The 9,308-nt window shown below is 41.1% G+C and overlaps 1 long non-coding RNA gene across 1 annotated transcript in view; it reads left to right on the top strand.

The window, feature by feature from the left end:
• Positions 1-31: 31 nt before the first annotated feature.
• Positions 32-9,308, top strand: part of LOC106888182 — a 29,977-nt gene continuing 20,700 nt past the window's right edge. The window contains exon 1 of the long non-coding RNA XR_001412054.1: positions 32-255. This is a non-coding gene — a long non-coding RNA (uncharacterized LOC106888182). The remainder of the gene's footprint in view (positions 256-9,308) is intronic.

The raw sequence follows: 9,308 nt of genomic DNA, 5'->3' as shown, positions 1-9,308 counted from the left end.
GCCCGCCCGCCGCCCCGCGCCCGCTGAAGCGCCCGCCATTGAGCGGCGCGCGCACACCCGCCGTTCGGAGGGCGCCGGGTGCCGTGTGCCGGGCCCGGGCGGTGTGAGGCGGAGCGGAGAGGTAGGGCAGCCCGCAGGCCCGGGCTGAGGCCCTCGGCGGCGGCTGACGGGAGACAGGCAGGGCGGGACGGGGCGGCTGTCCTTCAGCGCCGCATCGGCGGCGGCGGCCTGCTCCCGGTGGTGTCTAAAGGCGAAGTGAGTGCCGTTTGCCGCACAGCCTGTGCATTAGAGCAAGTCGCGCATAAGGGGGGCGGTCAGAATGGTTTAAGGAGAAACAAAACCACTGGGCTGAGCTGGGAAGTGTGGCGTTGCGCCGTCGAGGGACCGGGCAGCCGCGATAAGAGCTGGCGGGCACGGCTGTGCTGCGGGCAACGCCTGCTGCCTGTGACACCTCACCGGCACAGAGCGCCGTCGGAGTCCGGCGATTGGCAGTGCTCAAAAAAATTCATTAGGCCTTTATACACGTAACAAGAACAGGTAGATTTGTAATTGCAGTAATCTAGAACCAGAAGGAATATAAGCCCTCGTGCTTCAGCAGTGGCGGTTAGTAGGAGCTGCGTTCTCAGTTTGAAGTACAGGTTGTTTGGTGGGTGCCTGGCTGGGGGACGGGGACGAAGAAGGATATCCACAGAAGCAGAAACTAAAGAGAGCAAAAAGTGGTACTGGGAGCCAGTGTAGTCACATCTCGTGATCAGTCATGATTGGGCTCGTGGGCAGGACAAGGTTTCCTTGGTTCGGTCCTGTACCTACGGCTGTGGACGCACGCTTTCTGAGCCAGGTGTTCAGCTCATGCTCAGGGCAAAGCTCTTTCTGGTAGGGTTGTTTTGCAACAAGGGCACTGTGGTGTCTGCTTCACGGCTTCCTACATCCCTCAGTGTGTCTACTAATTTTCAGAAATATTCCTGCCTTGAACGGTTAGTACACTAGCATGACTATTACAGGTGAAGACATGGGAGTGAGGGACAAGTAGAAGTAGAAAACTACTTCTCATTGACTTGGTAATTCCTACGAGCTCTGTGCACTGTAAGGTATAAAATTGAAGCTGTTTTCACCTCACTGAATTCAGTATTCAAAAACATTAGTAATTCCTGCGGAGAGACAAGTCAAAAAGGTCTGCATGAAGGCAGAATCTGGTAAAACACACACACAGGCTATTGACAGGAGTTCAGAAAAGTGATGGGAGTGACTTGGCATTGACATGGAAGGAGGAGGACACATCTTCCTCCTCCTGAAATAAGACAGAGGAAGAAAATGCAACAAGTGACTCAAGGAAGCTAAGGATAAGTCTAAATCTAGACTTGCCTTTTTGAAGGCAGCTGCCACACCTTGTATATTTACAACTTGTTGGAAGGTGTCAACATCCAGCAAACCCAAAGGCCTGTCCCAAAGGCAGGTACTTAGTCACCGTGCAAGTGCTGACTTGAAATGACCTCCTACTAAAACAAACTACAGGGTGTGTAAGTATGACTGTAAAAGCAATTGCAACATTGATCCTGTTGTAGGAATTAAATGTTACAAAATGCAGCAGAAGACCTTATGGAAGGGTAAAACGGTATTTATGGAAAACTGATTTCAGTTACTGAGTCATTTTCTCATGCCCCTGTACCCAGAAGCCCCAAAATGCACGTGTTCAAATAGTCCAGCCAGTATCACTTGCTATGACACGAGATTCTAGGAATGCCAGTTGTCAAATCCTCACTACATCCCTTGGGTAGCAGCAAAGCAATTTTCATACAGATTTTCTCTGCCTTTTAGGGGTGAGATATTATGATGTGACTTTTTGTCTCAATCTTGTATTTCATTCTCTGTAAATTTTTGGGAAAGCTCAGTGCCTGTTGTCTTTCTCCCTGCTGAGCTAACAGAGAGGAATGGCCTGTATGACTTACTGTAAACTTGTTGCCATCTTCCTGTTATCAGAAGGAGGATCTTCTGCTGATAAGGCATTTCTGCTGTAGGCCTCTCTGAGCACAGGCCTTTTGGTCTTGATGTGAACACTGCTTTTGTCAGCATTTAAGAGTACGATTGCTCTTATTTGTGTCCTTGATTATCACATTCATGTAATTTTTGTAACCCTTGCCTTATTGATTCTACTCATGATACACACAAACAGGCATTTCCATACTCGATTCAAACCAATCTTAATATTTCTCTTACAAAGCTCTGTGCTGTTCTGGCAGCAGAGGGTATCTTCACACTTCACTAAAAACCCCTCCGTCTTTTTCCTCATGGAAAGCCTGCTAAGCACATAATTGCTATTCCTCCTGCTCTGCAAGACCAGGCTCTTTAGATAACGGTCTTTCAGCTGATGAATACTGTAGTGTATGTTAGTTATTTCTTTTATTGTCTCCTTTTGGAGATCAGGAGCATTCACATGCAAAAATGAAAGTAAATGAAGCTCTTTGCCTTTGCAAGGTTGTTTAAATATGCACAGCAAATTTCTCTTTTCACATTGAATGGCTAAGCCTGTTGTCACTTGCACCAACAAACAGGAGGAACTATGACACTCTTCAGAGTCCCTTAGCATTGCTTTACAGTTGGTGATGCCCTGCTATTAATTGAGTTAGTGTAACTATTTCAAAATGCTGTTTTGGTAGAAGGGCAATCCAGCTCTTTCTCCACAAAGAATGACTTGACAGCAGGGCTTTTGTAGATTAACAGCAATTCTGGAGTATGACCATGTGTAGCCACAGGACAGAATTCTACTACTCATCATCCAAGGTGAATTCAAGAAATAACAGAACCCACTACAAGTCTGAACTGCCAGTAAAATGCCAGCAAGCTTATTATTATACAAAGTACATGCTCTATACTGCTTCCTTCATATGTTTTGTATCCAAAGTTGTCTACAAATGAAAAAGGAACTTGTTACAGTTGAAACTGATGTACTGCGCCTTTTTTACTTCTATATGAGGTGAAAAAAAATCATTATCCATGCTGCAGAGGCAAGTTTGTTATCAATGTAGAGAATTTTTTAAATGTGCATAATCAGTCGTCTAAGAAAATGTTCTTTACTTCTTTCAAAAAACGCCACACTAGGAATAAACTATATTAAACACCAGAAACTACAATATCAGTAACATTATCTTTGTTTATGACTCCTTGAGGGCTTACGCTGGCAACTTGACAAAAACCTTGAATTGGATGTAAGTTTTCACACTGGTTATTTAAAAGAAACAATCCTTTCTAGAAATCTAATATTTGCTTAAACATCTTTTATTTGATTGAACAGAATTCTCTGTTTGCTTCTGATCCTTGCCATTTAAGTACTGTTTGTATTGGCTCAAATACCCCCAAACATGACTGTGCTGAGCTAGACAGACTAGTAGAAAAACAGCAAGTTTCAAAGCAAGATGTGAAGACAACCAAAGTGTTGGCACAGATCTACACTGTAGGCAGAAGCCCATGTCAGCACTTTCCCCATTGTCAGTGTGTTTCATTCGGGAATTTATTTCATTCAGTGTGTTTCATTCAGGAATTTATCAAGTTCAGAATACGTTAATACCATCATCAGCCATGTCTTTCAGAAATTTGCTATTTTAACTTTACCACTTCACAAGATTTTACCAGCCATCCTAATTTGGGATTTGAATTTGAGTACAAATTGTCCTTGAGACCCAGAATCCAACCCTAATGAAAATGAGAATGAGAATATGGACACTTGCTAAGAGAATATGCCTCTTAGACAGGAAAGAAGGATAAAGATTTAATAAGATGCTTATTATCATGCATAGAAGCAATAATATTTGGGTCAATTTGCAGTGACTTGCTTTAATCATCTTCCTTGCTACTGAGTCTATAGACAGCATCTGCTGCCCATTTCATTTTTCCCTGCAGACATCAGTATGACATCTCTTCTTGAATTCCCCAAAATTGTCTGTGGAAAGTATTATCATACAGATCTGTGATATTTCTTTCCTTCCAACCCCCAGACATCACAGACCAGCCCATAACTTATTTAAATTATGTTCATATGCACAATTTTGAACTCACACCCAAGGCCAGGAAGGAACTTGTGAGAGGTCAGACCTACCCAGAAACCTCCATAAGCCTGTGCATTGATCAAAAGTAACATGTTCACAGGTATAAGGAAGTTGGGAAGACTAGAGTGATGCATTTGGGTTTAGTTTGCCACAAGTTGTGCAATTCCATAAAGTTCACATTCAGAAAAACACATTCAGTTTCATTAAGCTTCATTGGAGAATATAGGGGGTTTTTTAAAGAAGCTGGGATTTTTTTCGCCCTAATAATTCTTCTGCCTGTACCACAAAGATTTCCAGTGCTCCTTGACACAACAGATTTACCCTTCTGAGTTTTCCTGCACTAGTAGGAATCCTGGGCATTGTTTAAATATGACTTTATTTTGAAAAAGCAGCACTAAAATAAAATCACATAACACCAATATGATTTTTCTTCACTGTCTGTAGATCCAGATAATTGTTTGGGTTTTTTTTTTTTAACAAGCATCAGCCCTTAAAACTCAACTCAGGAGGCAAAAAGCAAGTTTAATCCCTTCCTTCTGAAGAATGCTTTGAGGCCTGGCTCACACCAGTCATATAATCATAGAATCACGGAATGGTTTGGGTTGGAAGGGACCTCAAAGATCATCGAGTTCCAGTCCCCCTGCCCTGGGCAGGGACACCTCCCACCAGAGCAGGTTGCTCAAGGCCCCATCCAGCCTGGCCTTGAACCCCTCCAGGAATGGGGCAGCCACGACCTCCTTGGGCAACCTGTTCCAGTGTCTCACCACCCTCAGAGTAAAAAATTTCTTCCTGAGATCATACCTATACAGTCATACCTATACAGTGTATTTTGGGTTTAGTACAGTTGTGACTGACCTGTAAATAATACCTACGTGTTTCAGCTGACCTGAAAGGTGGACAGTCATAAACATGTATTTATCTTAAGACCTGAGTGTGCATTTGAAGGTGGCTTTTTTTTTTTTTCTTTTTAATAGCAACGCTGGGTTATGCAATAGTATTTCTTCAGATTCCATAAATATACCCCTCAGAGTAAAAAATTTCTTCCTGAGATCATACCTATACAGTCATACCTATACAGTGTATTTTGGGTTTAGTACAGTTGTGACTGACCTGTAAATAATACCTACGTGTTTCAGCTGACCTGAAAGGTGGACAGTCATAAACATGTATTTATCTTAAGACCTGAGTGTGCATTTGAAGGTGACTTTTTTTTTTTTTCTTTTTAATAGCAACGCTGGGTTATGGAAGAGTATTTCTTCAGATTCCATAAATATACCATACATTTTATAGCCCGGTTTTGTTAAATTAGCCAGAGGAGAGTTCTACTGTACTGCCTAAAGAGGGTATTGATTTCATAACTTTAGCAAAGACATTTTTTAAGTCCAGTGTTGGACAGGTTAGCAGACTTTTTAGAAAGTCACTGCACTCGTTAAACAACACTCTTTAAACTCAAGCTGTACTTGCGTGTAAAGGCAGTTGGACAGTCCCAGAATACAGTGACCAGGGCTGCAAAGAGACTGCCCCTTCTTTTCCCTTCTGCCTGTTTCCTCAGCACCTCACCTTCGCTCCGTATTGTCCCCCATGCTGCTGCTCACTGGCACTAAGACACTAAGCAAGACTTGAAATCGGTTCCTCAGTCTCTTTCAAGCTGAATTTGCTTACAGTGTGGAACAGGGCCAGAAAGAAGGGAAGAGGGCTGTTGGATAGTGGGAGTACAGAAATGCAGGCTTACATGAATATCAACCTAGGACATCAGAGCCTGGCCCTTCCCCAAGGTAGGATATCCACAATTACTAGATCCTATCACTGTTATCTCTCCTATCTTCAAACCTTTAATCTGCATAATAGGGATCATATTACCCTTTTTGGCTGACATTTTGCTAAAGCAAATCAATTCGTGCTTGTAAACCACGTTACAGAGCTTCATAGTAAATTGTGAGGATCTAATGACTAACAGGCTGAATTGCAGAATTCTTGCTCAGTCAAAGAGAATTTTGTTAGAATCCAGGAGTGATAAATTCTTAGCAAGAATGCTGGGACTTAAGATACTGGGAGTTTTACTCAAGATTTACTCATAGTTGGTATTTTGGGGCTGGATCACTGAAGAATTTTGAAATTGAAACTAAGCAAAATATGGAATTAAAAAATAATAGGTGGCACAGAAAGCTGGAAAGAGGAGATATAGTTTTGTGTAGATAGAATATATGAGGATAAGAGTTGAAAATATAATCTATATTGTGATGAAAACTGAGTAGGTTGAACCCTCGGGGACAGCTCGTTTCTTGCACAAGTTCCCATAAATTACAACAGCTTCCCAGCATGTTGCGTGAGTGGTAGAACCTGACATTTTTTTGCTGTGCAGAGAAACTGTTTGCACCCTCTGAGTTAGATAGCTGACAGGGTGGGTTTGATCTGCCGGCAAGATATTTTTCAGGTGAAGAGAAGATTTGGAGAAAAAGCAGAATTCAGCATGCTGTTATTTTAAGGCGTATGTGTCTTACAAGACTGTAAAGTGGCTAGGGCACAGCGACGTATTTGTCAAAGAAAGCAAAAGAAATCTTTTGTCAAGTGGCATGAGTCAAACAGCAGCATTTCAGGATTCTAGCCCATATATAATGAAAAGGCAAGGAGACCACTATTCATCTGTTTAATAAGCTATTTCATCCAGTGTCACACCTCATTTGGTGTCCCAGTTGGGCAGGGTGTCAGGGGAGTTGCTGAGAAATGCAGGGCTTAGGAAATTTGCTAGCTCAAGCTCCCTTCTGAAAAGACACAACACTGCTGCTACTAGGTCCACCTGACTAGTGACAGAAGTGAAGCCATTTCTGGATACACAAGTGTGTCCAGAAGAACTGAAACTGCTGTCAGTCACTTAGTAGTTTATTGAGGGGGATGTTGGTCTTTATCTAGTCTCATGATGGCTTCACTCACTCATTTTCAGTGCTAAATTGTTCAAACACTGAAGGACGGAAAAACATCTGACTGATGATATTTATTGAGAGACTTCCCTTCAGCCTGTAAAAAATAATTTGAGAGTTCCTCTTTAGCAAGTACATTAAAAAATGAACTGATGAGAGTTTAAGGGATACGTACAGATTATTTTTTATTCTTCACAGCTCTTTGGATCTGAAATGTGTATCCAGTCCCACTAAGAGATGCACCTATAAGGCAAACAGTCATCTTAGTTTTGGAGATGTAACATACATAGACCACGCACTAATTTTCTGTCTTTTAAATCCAGATTAACTCAGTGAAAACTAGGTATGAGTAGGAAAACTGACTACAGTTAAGAACCAAATAAGAAAGACACAAATTTTACCAAGGTTTCTTAATTAACATAAAAACCAAAGAAGATTAACAAAATTAATTGTTCGGATCTGAGTTTCGACTGTCAATACATATAAAAACAAATGCCTGAAATGCTGTTTGGCTGATCCTGCTTCCCAAAGACACATACTGTCCCATCCCTTGGGCAAGATTTGCGTAAGGACATAGTTCCCTTCTAGACTGAGGGACACAGGCAGTGGGGAATGATTAATCATGGGGAAATGGTTTAATCAGCAGCATCATAAATAGCATTGTGTCAGGTGGTGTCAAACATGTCAGCACAAAAATATAATTATAGGAAAATTAAGGTTGGAAGTGACTTTTGAAGGGTATTATTCTAATACTTCTGTTCAGATCATAGCTAGGATCAAACTTAGCTCAGGACAGTTATTCTGGTAGTTCTATTGTGCAAATAATACAGGGAGAATATAAAATAACATTTCTAATAAAATTCCACCATTTCATTTAACCCCTTTCTGGGATTAACACTGAATAAAGGGCATTTTGAACAAGGGGGGCAGTGAACTAACCTGACATGTCTTAAACTGCAAAATTTGAGACATTTGTGGACCTGTTGGAAAGGGGAAGCTTCCCAAAGCCTGTGTGGACATAGTACTTGGAGAAAATTGATTTAGTGGAACAATTTTTTTTTTTTTTTTTTTTTAAATTAATATGCTAAAAACAGCTTGAGATGCTTTAGATATTGCTGCCCTGCTACATTACCAATATGTTACTAGAATAACAGTCCTAAGAGTTTCTTCATGGTATGATGAAAGTAATTAGGCTATCAGTGTTTGGCAGCCGGAAGAGAAGCTGCTCCGATTGCAAGCTGAAGAAGTGTAGGAAATGCTATCATGTGACATAAAACCAAATTTTCTCCTGAAAGCAAGAATTATGTGAGCTTTCACGTGGCAGATAACTTGGTCTTATGATTTTCTGTTAAAAGATATATCATTATGAGGCAATTTCAACTTTTTTACTTGAACCTCATCGTAACATAACTCGTGAAAACAGTTTTGCTGTGTTTATGGGCTGCAAAGATGCCTTGATTAGCTGGAGAAAACAATTCTCTCAAAGCTTCTATCTTACTCTGTTTTATTGGCTGTATCCTCATTTTGGCAAGCTGCTAGACAGTACTGATTTTTTTCTGTTGTGCTTACAGAAGATGACTGCTCTCAGATAACATAGAAAGGCTAACAATTTTCAAAATTTAAGTTCTGTTTAAATTCTGGTTTTATACGCTTTAGAGTTGCCTTCTTAATATGTGTGTAACCTTGTATTACATGATGATGAACAATAACCCAGCAAACCTCCTAAACTACAAATTCGGCCTAATATTATTCAAAACCTTAATCAGAGAACTAGAACTTGGATAAAGTTTGTGACTAGATCTGTGATTTGTCATGGGGAGGGGAACCTGCTAATAATTTGACCAGCTGATACTCAGCAGCAGTGTCTAGCAAGGCCCCTGCCATAATTTCCCTACTATATAAGTCAGTTTTTCACTCAGTAGCAGACCTCAAAATGTGGCAGCACTCTGTGTCAGGAAGTATTGCACATAGTAAACGTTTTGCTTTGCCAACGTGAAGTACTTCCAGCTAACACAGCGGGGAACCAAGGCAGCAGAGCTATAGCAATAGCTTCAGTAATATTGTGACCAGATACCACACAACTTGGTTAATACACAGCAACTCAAAATACAGGAAAACGGCAATCATGAAAAAAGGAGTCACACATTTGCTGTGTGGGGAAAGAACACATTGAAAAGATACCGTTCAATACCATTGAGGGCTAAATGCTTCCCACACAGATAGGCATTACAAGACACAAATCTACAAAGAAAAAATAACACACACAATTGAAACTACCTTTCACAAAATACCAAAAAACGGTATATTTAAATGATACTTGAGTTTTAATGGTTTAAGCACCAGCAACACA

Source organism: Calidris pugnax, unplaced genomic scaffold (assembly GCF_001431845.1).
Source record: "Calidris pugnax isolate Ruff unplaced genomic scaffold, ASM143184v1 scaffold28, whole genome shotgun sequence".
Classification (NCBI taxonomy): Eukaryota; Metazoa; Chordata; class Aves; order Charadriiformes; family Scolopacidae; genus Calidris; species Calidris pugnax.
Note: the sequence above shows the minus strand (reverse complement) of the source record. Positions and strands in the feature narration are given on the sequence as shown.